Source organism: Oryctolagus cuniculus, chromosome 21 (genome assembly GCF_051225735.1).
Source record: "Oryctolagus cuniculus isolate XC-2025 breed Fujian yellow rabbit chromosome 21, ASM5122573v1, whole genome shotgun sequence".
NCBI lineage: Eukaryota > Metazoa > Chordata > Mammalia > Lagomorpha > Leporidae > Oryctolagus > Oryctolagus cuniculus.
This window is the reverse complement of record NC_142887.1, coordinates 21,149,144-21,163,181: the sequence shown is the minus strand read 5'-3', so window position 1 is coordinate 21,163,181 and position 14,038 is coordinate 21,149,144. Positions and strand designations below refer to the sequence as shown.

The following is a 14,038-nucleotide window of genomic DNA, read 5'->3' as shown; positions in this document are numbered from 1 at the left end:
ACACTGACACCCTGAGGAGGGACAAGGAGCCCCCCCCCCACCGCTGAGGCTCCCCAGACCTGAGCCCCTGCCTTGCTTCCATGAGAAAACTGAGGTTGCAGAGACAGTGCCTTTGGGAGCTGTCACAGCACATTATCCCTACGCTGGGGTTACGGGGGCTCCCGTAACTCAGTCAGCCATTCAGAGGCATGGGTGGCCAGGACTGGTGGCTGGTACACGGGCAGCCTTGCAGGGGACAGAGCCCCCGCACCTGGGCAGTCAGTGTGGGAATCTCCTTGGGGCTGGATGGTGTAAGGTCACAGTAATGTCAGCTGGAACTCAAAGGGGAAACTGACTGCAGCTTGTGGGTGCCGTCCCGGGTCAGGTGATGACACGGGGCCTAATCAGCAGTGGACACAGGGTGACATCCCGCGGTCTGAGCAGAGGCCGGGTTTATCTCCAGCGTGGGCTTGTGTGGCTGAGTGTGGGCATTGGCGTAGAAATGTACACAGGTTGGCCGGCACCATGGCTCAATAGGCTAATCCTCCACCTTGCGGCGCCGGCACACCGGGTTCTAGTCCCGGTCGGGGCGCCGGATTCTGTCCCGGTTGCCCCTCTTCCAGGCCAGCTCTCTGCTGTGGCTCCGGAGTGCAGTGGAGGATGGCCCAAGTGTTTGGGCCCTGCACCCGCATGGGAGACCAGGAGAAGCACACCGGCCACGGCGGCCATTGGAGGGTGAACCAATGGCAAAGGAAGACCTTTTTCTCTGTCTCTCTCTCTCACTGTCCACTCTGCCTGTCAAACAAACAAACAAAAAAGAAATCTACGTGGGCCCCCAATTAGTCCTTTTTAAAAAATGAGTTTATTGCGGTGAGGCTTAGATGCATTCTTTTTATTGTTATTCAAAAAGATTTCTTAAATAACTCAAACTATGAAATAAATATGCATGAGTTCAGGGGCAGGCACTGGGCACAGAGGTGAAGCTGCCTCATGGGGTGCCCCTGTCCCATATTGGAGCATCTGGTTTGAGTCTCAGCTACTCTGTTTCCAATCCAGCTTCCTGCTGATGCACACCTGGTGGGGGAGGCAGCTGTGGATGCTCAAGTTCTTGGGCCCCTGCCTCCCATGTGGGAGATGTGTGTCGCTCCCCGTCTTCATGGAGGAACGACACAGGACCCTGCGCTGTTCTTTTGTCTGCTCGGCCCTCCCCGGGTTTGCTGCCGTCCCTTCCACCTCCGTGGAAGGGCGGTTCCCCCTGGCCACTTTTCCCCACTTCCACGGGGGAGCGGCACACCGCCGGCCGGCTCTCTCGGGGGCTGCACAGGTGTTCCTTCAGATAGATGTTCCCCTTAGATGTTCCTGGTGCATGTTGTCTCTCTCCTCCTTTATAGTCCTCTTCCACCAATCCCAACTCTGCTACCCACACGCCGAGTACGCTGCTCTCCTCCAATCAGGAGTAGGTCCTACAGTTTATTGGTTGAACTGGAGGCAGCTGTGTAGAAGCTGTTTCCCTTCTCAGCGCCATATTGTGGGAGAGCAGATGCATAGAATAAGTCTTAATTCCAGTAACTTAGTCTAGTCCGAGTTGCTCCCCACAGATGTGCATTGAGTTCTTGGCTCCTGGCTTCAGCCTGGCCCAGCTCTGGGCTGTTGCAGACATTTTTGGAGTAAGCCAGCAAAGGGCAATGCGGCAGAGGCCTTTGTCTTTTAAATACAGTTGTTTCTAACTGACCAGATTAAAACTGTGGTGGAGGCCTGTTGAAGTTGATTTGTTCTGAGAGGAGGAGCGTGGTAGAGGCAAGAGGCGCGGAGTCACCACACAGACCCCAGGAGTCGGGTGAAAGCTGGCCTGAGGCAAGCAGCCTGCAGACTCCTGTATTTCAGTTGCTACAACTGCTTAAATAGCCAAGGCAGCCAATCCGGTCAAGGGGCAGTCTATGCCCTAACCAATCACAGCCTATTGCCAGGCAGTTTCCAAAGCCATCCAATCACAGCCTGTTGTCAGGCAGGCTCCACTGTCATGTGGTTTCCAAAACCATCCAATCACAGCCTGTTGCCAGGCAGTTTCTGTTGCCAGTGGCCATCTTGGCATGGCCTTCTCATTCCACCACATTTCCCCCTTTTCGTTTATTTTTGAGCAACGGGAGGCATGATTCTTGCCATACCATTGTTGACCCCGTTTCCATGTGGTCTCCGTACGTAGCTGTGCCTGTCTTAGGTTGCCCCCCAGGGGATCTTACCCGTCATTGACTAACCAGTGCTCAAAACGGGAGACCACAGGATTGCTTGCTCAGATGGGGATAGGAATGAGGAACAATGGTTATCAGGAATGGCATGACCGCACACAGGCTGTGGGCCATTTGAGTGGCTGACCAGAGCTAGTGGGGTATAAAACAGTAACAGATGTGGCTATGGGCAGTTTCTAGGATAGGATGATAGGGCAGGTGCGTCTACTAACAAGGCGGACTCTCAGTCTTGTTCAGCTGGTTCTGGTTGGCTGTCAGTTGCAGGCTTGATGTTTCTGGCTGGTACCCAAATGGGCTGTCCCGCATTCTCTGGAAAGACACAAGCATATCCTTGACTCTTGGTTAGCAGAGGGTGTGGTCCCTTCCAGTCTCCTGTCAGGGGGTCTTTCCACCTAACCACAGGGGTTGGGGTCTGGGATGGAAAGGATCCCCAGTGTTTATAGGCTGGGCTGATCCCTTGGGAATCAACACTAAGAAAATTGATAGTGAAAAGGACCTCAGTCAAAGCAAGCTGTGGGTCTGGGGGCATATGATTATTTTTCTGTCTTTGTAAGAGATCTTTAATTGTCCTATGAGTTCTTTCAATGATTGTCTGTCCCTGTGGGCTGTATGGGATACCTGTGGCAGACTATATGTTCCAGGATTTCAGGAAGTAATTAAATTCCTGCAATGTATACACTGGCCTGTTATCTGTCTTTATGGTCCAGGGGACACCCAGGACCAGCATTGCTGATTTAACCGCCTTTATCGCATTACTAGCCTTTTCTCCAGATTGGGCTGTTGCAAATACAGCCTTTGAATAAGTATCTACCACCACATGGACAAACTTAAGTTTACCAAAGGAGTTAATGTGGGTGATGTCCACTTGCCAGAGCTTATTAGGAGCAAGGCCTCGCAGGTTCTCTCCTGCTTGGTGCAGTGGCCCTAACGGGGTGAGGGGTGCACAATTCTTAAAAGAGTGTTTGCATTGCCTTCACAAGGTCAAAAAAAAAAAAAGAAAAAGAAAAAGAAAAAGGGAGAAGTCTGTCCTGGAAATGAAATGGAGTTGTTATCTGCCCGCCTATGAATGTTTCACCCCCTATCTGCTACACGTAGCCATTTTAGGTTCTGCTTCTTAGCACAGAGCAATGATGCTAACCCTTGCCAGAGGACTTAGGGTTCAGTATGTGTGTGGAAAAAGACATCATCAACTATGTACCCATTCACAGTGCTCTACCAATTCCTGTGGCTGCCATGTAACACTAGAATATCCAATCAAATGTATGCTGATAACCATATAGGGAAGACAAAGAGGCTAAAACCACACACAAGGGAAAACCCTTCCTCATTCAGGGCTCAGGGTTTTGGATAAGAAATTCCACCTGGGCCTTATGCCCACATAATCAAAGACTACTTCCTGTTTATTGGCCTTGGTGTCTTGTCTCAGTATGGGAATCCTGCTACAGCAACTCCCTCTCTCCGCCTTTCGAATAATTTTTTTTTTTTAAAGCCAGTCTCTCTCACCCCGTAGTCACAGGCTCCCCAAAGCTGTTCAGTATAGACCATCTTAGTGAATGACAGAACTCTTGGCTTTTGCCATTCACAAAACAGAGAACAAGCCCTTTCTGGCGTTTGTGGAGGGAGGTGGGCAAGGAACACTGCCCACACGTGTGGGCTCTCGCTAGGGAACACAGCCTCCTGAGGCCCTGCCAGCTTCCTCTAGGCCACCCTTGGATGCACCTGGGCAAGCTCAGAACCTGGCGCCAGGCAGGCGAGAGGCTGCAGGCTCCCTGCAGAGCTGGGGACCCCCACCAAAATGCCTGAGAACCGAGAGGGCGCTGGCCGCACTGCAACCGACTGTGAGACCTGAGTCTGAATCAAGATGTAATTATTTTAAATTAGGCCTCCATCTTGTAACTTGGGCCTGGCCAGGCCCTGAACCCTAAGCCAGAAGTAAATAAATGAGCTCACCTTGCAATCAAATCTCCTAGCAACAGCCGATTAACAGATAACAGAGAAACACCTAGAGTCCCTGGTGTCTTCTCAGGGCAGTTAAGGTGACTGATAGCTACCCGAGACCCTGCAGTTTGGCACGTACACCCCAGCAGCTTGGATCCTATGCTTCAGCCAATCAATTCAAAAGGCATCAACCCCAAAGCCATCCAACCACCTTTAGTAGGTCCGTTCCCGCCACTGGATACACTGATCAATTCTAAGAGATGTCCTTTGAATTTCCCGTGGGATGAGATGATTTGCTAAATGGTACCATAATGTATAGAATGTCTCTGAAAACCCTATAAAAACACTGTTAACGGAAGGGTTGGGGCTCTCAATTCAGACCCGCTGCATCGATGTTGATTGAGAGACCAGGCCCGGACCTGTAATAAAACTCTCGTGTGCTTTTGAGAAGACACCTGCACAACCAGCTTTTACTATGCCCTTATTATCCATTATAATAGTGCTAGAAAAGATTATCATTATTTTAATGTAACCTAAAGTGTAATCACATTAGCTTATTAGGCAACTAGTAGTAATAATAAGCAATGCTAAGTGTCTTTGACTTTATATATGTATTATGTTAGATGTTGAGCTAAGTAATCCAGTAACTACATTAAGTTGATTATTGTACAACCCGCACCACTGCCCATTCCTGGCACTCGCTATTGTACACTCCCCCTTCCCTCCACCTGGCCAGATGTGACCCTACCCTGACCCAGGTCCAGGAATGAAAAAGGGAGGTTTAAAGCTTGAGATAACAACCAGCCCCTACCCTGGAGTCGGTGGCAGGTGTCGGGACTTATCAGAAGTGTCAACTTGATCTATAGCATTCCCCTAAAGCCTGATTGTACATGATAATAAAAGCTCTGTAAGAATTGGGCTGGGGGCTTCTCGGAGTTCTTCCTCTCCTGGAGACACTGGGAGGCCCGGGTTCAAACTCGTAATAAAAACAACCCTGCTAATTGGCTTCAACTTCAATCTCTGGTGTCATGCTAAGCATGACAAAGGCTGTGGTCCCCAGAGCAGATGCCAACGTGAGCACGTGAGCATCCCAGTGGTCCTACAGAATGACTCTTGAAGCTCCTTTGATAATAAATATCTCCCAAAGTTCACCACTGTAGTGGAGAATTGCATTCACCTGTGCACAACCCAAGGCTCAGAGGACTTGAACCCAAGGCTTCTCAGCCTTGAAAAGGCCTTCAGATTGCCTGTGCGCCACATTACAGATGGCGACCTGGGTCCACAGTCCTGCAGTGGACCTGAGAGTGAATTTCTAACTCATCCTCTGTAACGCGGGCGCTGCGATTCCGCAGCCAAAGTTCAGGCAATGCAGCCCCTTGTATCATAAAACCAGCTCCCCTCGTGAATCTATCCTGCGCAGAGTGACACGGGGAGTGCCCAAATGTTCAGACAACAAAATGGAAATGCCAGATAAGAACAACAACAGCATTTATGGAAGGCATGAAGCATACCAGCACTGTGTCAGGCTGTGTATACACTAGTTCATTGAATCCCCACAACATTCCTGAAAGGGGCGGTGCAGTGTTAATTCTTCTGGTCTAGGTGAAGAAGCTACATCTCAGTGTTTAAGGTGCTTGCCCAAAGGCACACAGCTACTGAGAAAAAGACCTGGGGCTCAAACTCAGGGCTGTCTAGCTCTTCATGCTCCACCACTGAGAAGAACTTGCTAAGTCCCACGACCAGACTACCATCCAGAGGCTCTTCCCGTTCCTATGGGATGGAAAACCAGTAGCCTAGAATACCAGCCCACAGCATGGCAGTGGCTGTCTTGTCAGCACGTTAGGATCACCCAGGGAGACATTGAAGCTACCAATGTCCAAAGCTCAGCACAGACCCATCAAATCAGAAACTTCAGGGTGGAAACCTCAGGTGGTAGCACATGCCAAGGTGTTCCCAATCTGCAGCCAAGGAAGGCAGTCCTCGGCTCCTGACTGGGCTCAGAGCACCAAGGGAGCAGGTGCAATGGGAAAGAGCCACAAGGCTTGGCAAAGAGGCAGCTCCCATGCCACCAGATGCCAGCAGCCTCTCCCCTGCTCTCACCCAACTCTCCCCTGTTCATCAGCATTAGCATTTGACAATCCCAGTGTCTCCTTATCTGTGCACGAAGCTGTCAAGGATTCAGACGGGTATGCAACAATGGGGAGGAGGAGGGACGGAGGCTTTCTGTGGGCAGAGAGCGACTAACTGCGCTGTGACCGCTGCTCTGCTGCATCTCCCCATGATGCTAGTGAACAAAGCGAGAAGGGGAGAGCTAGAGAGCCACCACCCTGTCTCCAGGGCTTCACCTGGCAGGAGTCTAAGACACACAGCACTCCTTGGCGGGCTGCTGTTCTCTGCTGGGAAGCCGGAGGGCCGTATGTGGCAAGAGTCACGGGTGGCACAGAGAGACCTGCAGAACTGATGTCCTACCACGGGATAATCCTGCGATGGGGAGAATGGGCGATCGCTGCCCAGACCCCCTGTCATCCGTCCAAACCCAGACTCCACAGCAGGCTGCTACTGGGTTTTGACCACGTAGCACCCCTTCCCCTTCATCAGCTACCAGAAGCTTCATGTTTATTTGGGGACCTGTTTCCCTCCAACATACATCTCATCAAATACAGATTTGGGGGCTGTCAATCAAAGTGTCCCTTCTTGTCTGGACGGAAGGGCCAGCAGGTGACTCCATCTGGACTACTCAGCTCTCTTCTAAGACTCAAACCTTAAACACAGTAAAGACAGAGTCCAGGTAGGTGAACTCACCCATCAGGGTCCCCTGAAGCCACTGGTTTCCACCTGTGGCTGGAGTCCCAGGATGCCAGCATCCTTGTCATCCTGGAATCTGTCATCTTTGGTTCCATGAGATAGAATCACTGCTTCATTTTTTCACTGGAACTATCCAGGAGCTTGATGACAGAGTGTCCAAGGTTTCCTAAGCCACAGGCTTATGGAGTAACAAAGAGTTGGCTTCCATGATCACAGGGCTTTGAACTCATAGACTGTTAGGATGAGAAGGGACTTTGAGCATCTCCCCGCCTGCCGGGTGAGGCCTTGCAGGCTCTGCCGAGTCACTGTCCAGCTCCCGGAGGGAGGTCCTCGCATCCCGGTGAATCTCCTTTCATGGGTTTTGAGTAAGTCTGCCACTTACCGGCTGTGTGATCTCAGACAACTCACTTCGCTCCTCTGAGCCTCAGTGTGTGTGTGTGTGTGTGTGTGTGTGTGAGAGAGAGAGAGAGAGAGAGAGAGAGAGAGAGTCATTGTGTGTTCTATATGAGATAATGTGTGCAAACACTTTGCATATATAGCATATACAGTAACCATATGGTTTACATGGTCCAAAGTCTACATGGTCCCAGAGACTCTCGTGCTGACTTCATAGAACAAAGACCTTTGACAGGGAGATGCTTCTGGGTCTTTATGTTATGAAAACAGCGGGCCCAGAGAGCCTTGGGAAGAAACCCAGAGTGGCACAGCCAGCCATCGTGGTCCTGCCTCTTGCTGACTGGCTGATGTCTTAGCCTCACCTTCGATGTTCTCTTAGCACCTGAACAAGAGCTGAAATCACCAAGTCAACAGGGGAGAGAACAGTTCCTTGTGGCAGGAGAAAGAAAAAGGACATTATTTGGTCCAGTGCTCCGAGATCCCATCTTGGACATGTCCATCATCCATCACCTTGCTGGGTAATTGCACACACGGTCACTGAGTTACAGCTCAAATTAGATGCTGTGGCCTACATTCAGGAAACAGAATGATTCACTCTGTTAAATCTGGTGCTGGGATTCTGCATTTACAAATCCGTCTCGGTGTCCAAATAAAACTCTATTCCCTGGACATGTTCAAATGAGGCATCCATTCTGATTGCCAATCCAATTAATGGCCCCAGAATGGCAAGACTTGTCAGGGATGCCAAACTCCAATGCTTGCAGACAGCAGGGAAATAATGCCAGTGACTGAAGAGGGATGGGGTCCCACGGAGAACTGAACACGAAGACTGACACCACCACTCAGCGCCCGTCAATAGCTGCCATGTGGGGCTGAGAGTCCAGGGTTGCCAGTCCTAGCTCCATCCCTTACCATGTGACCTTGATCAAGTCACTTAGCCTCTCTGCCTCTCCATGTCCTCATCTGCCAAATGAAGATAACAGCGATGCCAGCTAGGGTGGAGGTGGGAGCTCAATGAGTCATTCATTGGATGATTGAAAACATTGCCTATCCCCTAGCAGGGACTCAGTAATGGCCGGCTGTTGCTAAATCAATGGTTTTGAAACAAGGAGTTCTTGGCACCAATAAAGGGGCAAAGGTATTCAAGTTGGTCACAATAAAGAGAAGTTGCATGCGATCATACCAGACAGTGTAAAGAATCTTCTGTTTTGTTTGTTTAATTTTATTTATTTTATTTATTTGAAAGACAGAGAGAGTGAAGTCTCCCATCTGTTGGTTCACTTCCCAAATGCCCACAACACCCAGGGCTGGGCCAGTCAGAGGGCAGGTGCCAGGATCTCAGTCTAGGGCTCCCATATGGATGGCAGAATTTGAGTTACTTGAGCCATCACCCGCTGCCTCCCAGGGTGTGCATTATCAGGAAGCTGGAATGGGAAGTACAGCCAGGACTTGAACCCACGCACTCCAATACAGAATGCAGGCACCCAAAGCAGCATCGTAACTGCTATGCCAAACACCAGTCCTGATTTTTTTTTTTTTTTTTTTTTTGGCTAAACTGCTGGCAACCCAGGACAGTCACCGAGATTCTTCTGCCGATCACACAACTTTATTTGACTCTTGATTATGTCTTCAGTGTATTAAAATGTGGGCAACTAATTAATTCTTATTTCATGCAATGGATTCAGTGCGCAAAATATTTTCAATTAAGGAGTTCTGAGGATAGAATAATAGAGTTCCTGGTGAGAGAAAACTTGAGCACTGTTGTTCTAAAACCGGAATATAGAAGATCTGGATTTGACACCAAATACACTTAAATCCTTGACTTCTTTCTGGTACTCAACAAAGAAGGTCACTGGTCATAAATAGAAGATGCTAGTGAACCACCTCCTTATTGTAAAGACTTGTAAATGAAGGGAGAGAAGCAAGCATTTATCCTGCCTTTCCTAAAGGAATTGTATGCTGGGCTAGTCAAAGAGTTAATGATATTTTTTAGATATGCTTTAGGTAATAAATAAAAAAGAATTATAGAATTAGAATATAACCATGTCAGTGCTGTGGCCTAGTGAGTTAAGTCTCCGCCTGCAGCGCTGGCATCCCATATTGGCACCGGTTCGAGTCCTGGTTGCTCCACTTCTGATCCAGCTCCCTGCTAATATGCCTGGGAAAGCAGCAGAGGATGGCCCAAGCGCTTGAGCCCCAGTGAACCCATGTGAGAGACCCAGAAGAAGCTCCTGGCTCCTGGCTTTGGCCTGGCCCAGCCCCAGCCGTTGCAGCCATTTGGGGGAGTGAACCAGCAGATGGAAGATCTCTCTCTCTCTCTCTTTCTCTCTACCCCTCCTTTCTTTCCCTCTCCTCCCTTCTCTCTCCCTTCTCTGTATCTCTGCCTTTCTAATAAATAAATAAATCTAAAAACACTAGAACATCACCCTTTAGCAACCCCTATGCAATTAATAGGTTTAGGCATTGAGCATCAATAGCTGTTAATATCACAAAAAAAGTATGCTATCTGCCGGGGAGCAGTCTTTCCAAAAGAAATGAACCTAAATCTGACAAGGTCCCCAGGGCCTGCTGCCACCTTTCAAGGAAAACCAAGAATGGAAGAACATTTTAGAGGAGCCAGGAGAATAGAACAAAAGATGGACTGGGAAAACAACCCAGTTTCCTCAACAGTAAGTTGTTAAGCCAAACAAAAGTGATAGAGCAGATGTGAGTGCATGTATAGCTTAAAACAAATTTAAAGATTTATCAGCCAAACACAGTGCACAGATTCATCTGGACCCCGTGGAAGGCAGAAAAGGATGGTCTCCAAAGATGTCTACCTTCTAATCCCTGGAACCAGTAAATATGCAACCCAGGGCCAACCCTCACGCATGCAGCTAAGGCCAAGGACTTTCAGATAGGGAGATTATTCGGGATTGTCCAGGTGGGACCAACCTAGGTACAGGAGTCTTGGAAAGTGGACGATCTTTGGTGGCTCTAGTCAGAAAGAGATGTGACTACTGCAGAGGGGTCAGAGGGAAGCAGTGTTGCTGGCTTTGAGGGTGGAGGAAGGGGTCCCGAGCCCAGGAATGAGAACAGCCTCAAAGGACGTGGAAAATGCAAGGACACAGCTCCTCCCGCAAGCAAGGTAGTCCCATGACACCTCCCCTTTTAGCTCAGTGATAACTCTGTCCGAATTCTGACCTCCTAAACTGTAAGATAATAAATTTAGATTGCTTAGGCCACCAAGTTTATGACAATTTGTTATATAAGCAATAAAAAATAAATACAGAAACAAACTGTAGTCTTAAAATTAATTGGGACCATGCTAACACAGACTGAATATTCAATGTTCTAAGAAATTTCAGGCATTAAGGAAGTATCTGATGATATTAAAAATTATTTGATATGAGCCGGCGCCGCGGCTCACTAGGCTAATCCTCCGCCTAGCGGCGCCGGCACACCGGGTTCTAGTCCCGGTCGGGGCGCCGGATTCTGTCCCGGTTGCCCCTCTTCCAGGCCAGCCCTCTGCTGTGGCCCGGGAGTGCAGTGGAGGATGGCCCAGGTGCTTGGGCCCTGCACCCCATGGGAGACCAGGAAAAGCACCTGGCTCCTGGCTCCTGCCATCAGATCGGTGCGGTGCGCCGGCCGCAGCGCGCCGGCCGCGGCGGCCATTGGAGGGTGAACCAACGGCAAAGGAAGACCTTTCTCTCTGTCTCTCTCTCTCACTGTCCACTCTGCCTGTCAAAAAAAAAAAAAAAAAATTATTTGATATGATCTTGATATTTTATATCTTTGGTTAAATTAATTCCCAATTTACGGTGTTTGGTGTTATTTTTATACAAAGTGTTTTTTGATTATTTACAGGAGAAAGGAGGTGTTGGAAGCAGGGCAGGGAATGAGGCAAAATCTAAGTGAAGTTGTGGTCTCAGCTGGAGGCCAGCTCAGCCTGACCCTCCAGGGAGCTCTAAGCACAGAGAACATCACCTAGAGGATTTTGTCTTCTTGTATTAATCTCATTGTCTGTGGGCTGCTCCCAGGTAACAAGGGAGCTGACGTCAACTCACCAGAGAGTGGGACATCCATGAGACACGCAGGCAGCACCCTCGGCCTCTGGAAGATGGGTCTCACGGCCCATTGACGGGACCTGGGAGGGACACCCACAGCGTCTATTAAGTGCACTCCTTGAACCGCTCTGACCCGTTGCTTCAACCTCTACTGCATTCTATGCAGGCACAACTTCTCTCTAGGACTCTGGTTGATCACAATTATGGGCAGGATGAACTATTGCCTCTACTGCTGCTGTGGTCTTGAGGCCATAACTAATACTAATCACCTCCATCCTGCAGCACCCTGTCCCCTCCTGCCTCCGCACTCTTGCTGGACTATGGGCTGTCCATAGACCCTCATCCTGGGAGGTCTGAGCCTTTGATTACCACACTGTTAGCAGCAGCAGCTCTTTACTGCCCATTTTCAATGACAGATAGGCACGGAGGAACCAATGGATGCCCCAGTGAACCACCTAAGTTCTGTGGTGCAGCTGCTACCCCACTGCCTCGTGAGGCCATGCCAATTGCTCGGCTAGGATATTGATTCTTTCCTTTGCCTTCTGGTCTACCCCCAGGGCAAAGGTGGCAGGTACAGCTCTGTGTATGCTGAGACTGCCATTGTGTTCCCTGGTAGAAGCACTGCCCCCTCTTATGCTAAGACCTCGAGATCTGCAGAGACTGAAGACACCACACAAGTACTCCAAGTAGTTCTGTGGGAGTCATGGAGAGTGTAGCAGTGCCTACTTTCACCTCTGGGTCCCCAGATCCAATACTCTATCCCTGAGGGACACTTCAACATTGAATGGTCATTCATTTGAAGAATACTCCGCAGCCTTAAGGACTTTGTGCTGACCCTGCAGGGCATCAGCACCAAGCTGACATCTCAGCTGTCCCTTGTCCCTTCAACACGTTGTTCTACTGCTCTACCAGACCAGATACAAACGCTTCTGGATAGTGCAGAGTATGGTGGGACCAGTGGGTGTGTGGTCACAAGTCCACTGCTGCATCACCTTGCACAAAGCAATGTGTTCCAGTATCACCTGCTAACACACACATACGAGCCCTTAACTAGAGGTGCTGGCTGGGGTCCTGGAGAGGAAAGGCAAACACATTCCTGGAATACATGTCAAGCTCCATCAAAATGTCCATGGTGAAAGAATCTCATAGAATCCATTTGCCACCATGGGTGCTTTCCTCAAGGGATTATACCACACTGAACACAGTCTGGCCTGTATTATGAGCAGGTCATTTATACAGCAGTAGCAGTACCTAGATCAGCAATGGTAAAAGGAACCGTGATGTCTGGTCCATACCTAATCTCCATCTCAGCCACCAAGGCCACTCCATGGCAAGCACTGGGCTTGTGAGGGAGAGAGGATCTTTACCTTCTATCCGACAAGCCATCCTGTGCACACCATTTCTTGGTGCTTTTGCAATAGATGTCCCCTTGGTTGTATTCAACGTACAGTAAATAAGCCCTGTGTGTTGTGTCCATTCCTGCATCTCTACATGCCTTGTCCCTAGAACTCATCACTGTATCTTCCAACCTTTCTCCTCCCAGGCTTAAGAGCAATCAACCAAGTCACTCACCCCTTTCCACAAGTTATATTCTTATCCTGCACTATTTCTCTCTCCACACAAAGTGAACAGCCTGACCCACACCCAAAGATTGTTGACTGGGAGAATGTCCCTCTGTGTGTGGCTGCACTGCTGCCCCAGTCCATTTTAAGCTTCCACTCCAGTTGTGAACAGAGCTTTGTCCTCCTCCATCAGATGGAAGCCCCTCCATGCGTCCCAGGTGAGAGCTAAGACAGATGCCTGGAGAGCGTGTATTTCCTGGACCTGCTGGAGCTCCACCTTGCAACAAATGTCTGCAGCTCAAGATGAGACCAGCAGCTTCTGCTTGCCTGCTCCTGCGGTATCACGTGACCAGACATTCAGTTGTCACTGGAGGCCAGCACCAAGCTGGGAGCTGATTTTCAAATGGCATGCAGCTCTGTGCTTCAGCCGGTCTGTTAGTTTGCTAGGGCTGCCATAACAAATTACCACAAACTGGGTGACCTAAAACAACAGGAATTTGTCCTCCACAGTTCTGGAGGCTAGAGATCCAAAATCCAGGTGTGAGCAGCACTGGTTCCTCCGGTGGCTGTGAAGGAGTGGTCCATGCCTCTCTCCTAGCTTCTGGTGCAGCTGACGTACCTGGTGTTCCTTGTCTTGCAGACGCGTCACTCCATTCTCTGCCTCCACTGTCACATGATACTCTCTCCCAGAGGGTGGCCATGCCTCCCAGTCGCCAGTCATCACGTTTAAAGTAGAGCTGAGTCCAGTATGACCTCATTTTACTTTAATTAAAGACACTATTTCCAAACAAGTCCTCATTGCTAGGTTCCAGGAATTGGGATTTCAACACTTCAATGTTTGAGAGACACAATTCAACCGGCTACAGGTAGTGTGGCCTTCTTCAAAACCCCAGCAGCCTTCTCCACTGAAGGTCCCTGGAGGTCTAGGATACCTGCCATGTCCTACAGCTCAAGCTGTGGAGCTTAAACCCACTCCAGAGCTCCTTCAGGCTCTTGGCCCAACCTGAAAACTAGCAACCCTTCCCATCATCCAATAAATGCACTGGCTACGTATTTACAAGTGTAG

The 14,038-nt window shown here is 49.5% G+C and overlaps 1 protein-coding gene across 1 annotated transcript in view; it reads right to left on the bottom strand.

Moving 5' to 3' along the window:
- Positions 1-2,127: 2,127 nt before the first annotated feature.
- Positions 2,128-14,038, bottom strand: part of LOC149119854 (tyrosine-protein phosphatase non-receptor type 20-like) — a 28,518-nt gene continuing 16,607 nt past the window's right edge. The window contains exon 4 of the mRNA XM_089323306.1: positions 2,128-2,534. The gene's annotated coding sequence lies outside the window, so the exon portion shown is untranslated. The remainder of the gene's footprint in view (positions 2,535-14,038) is intronic.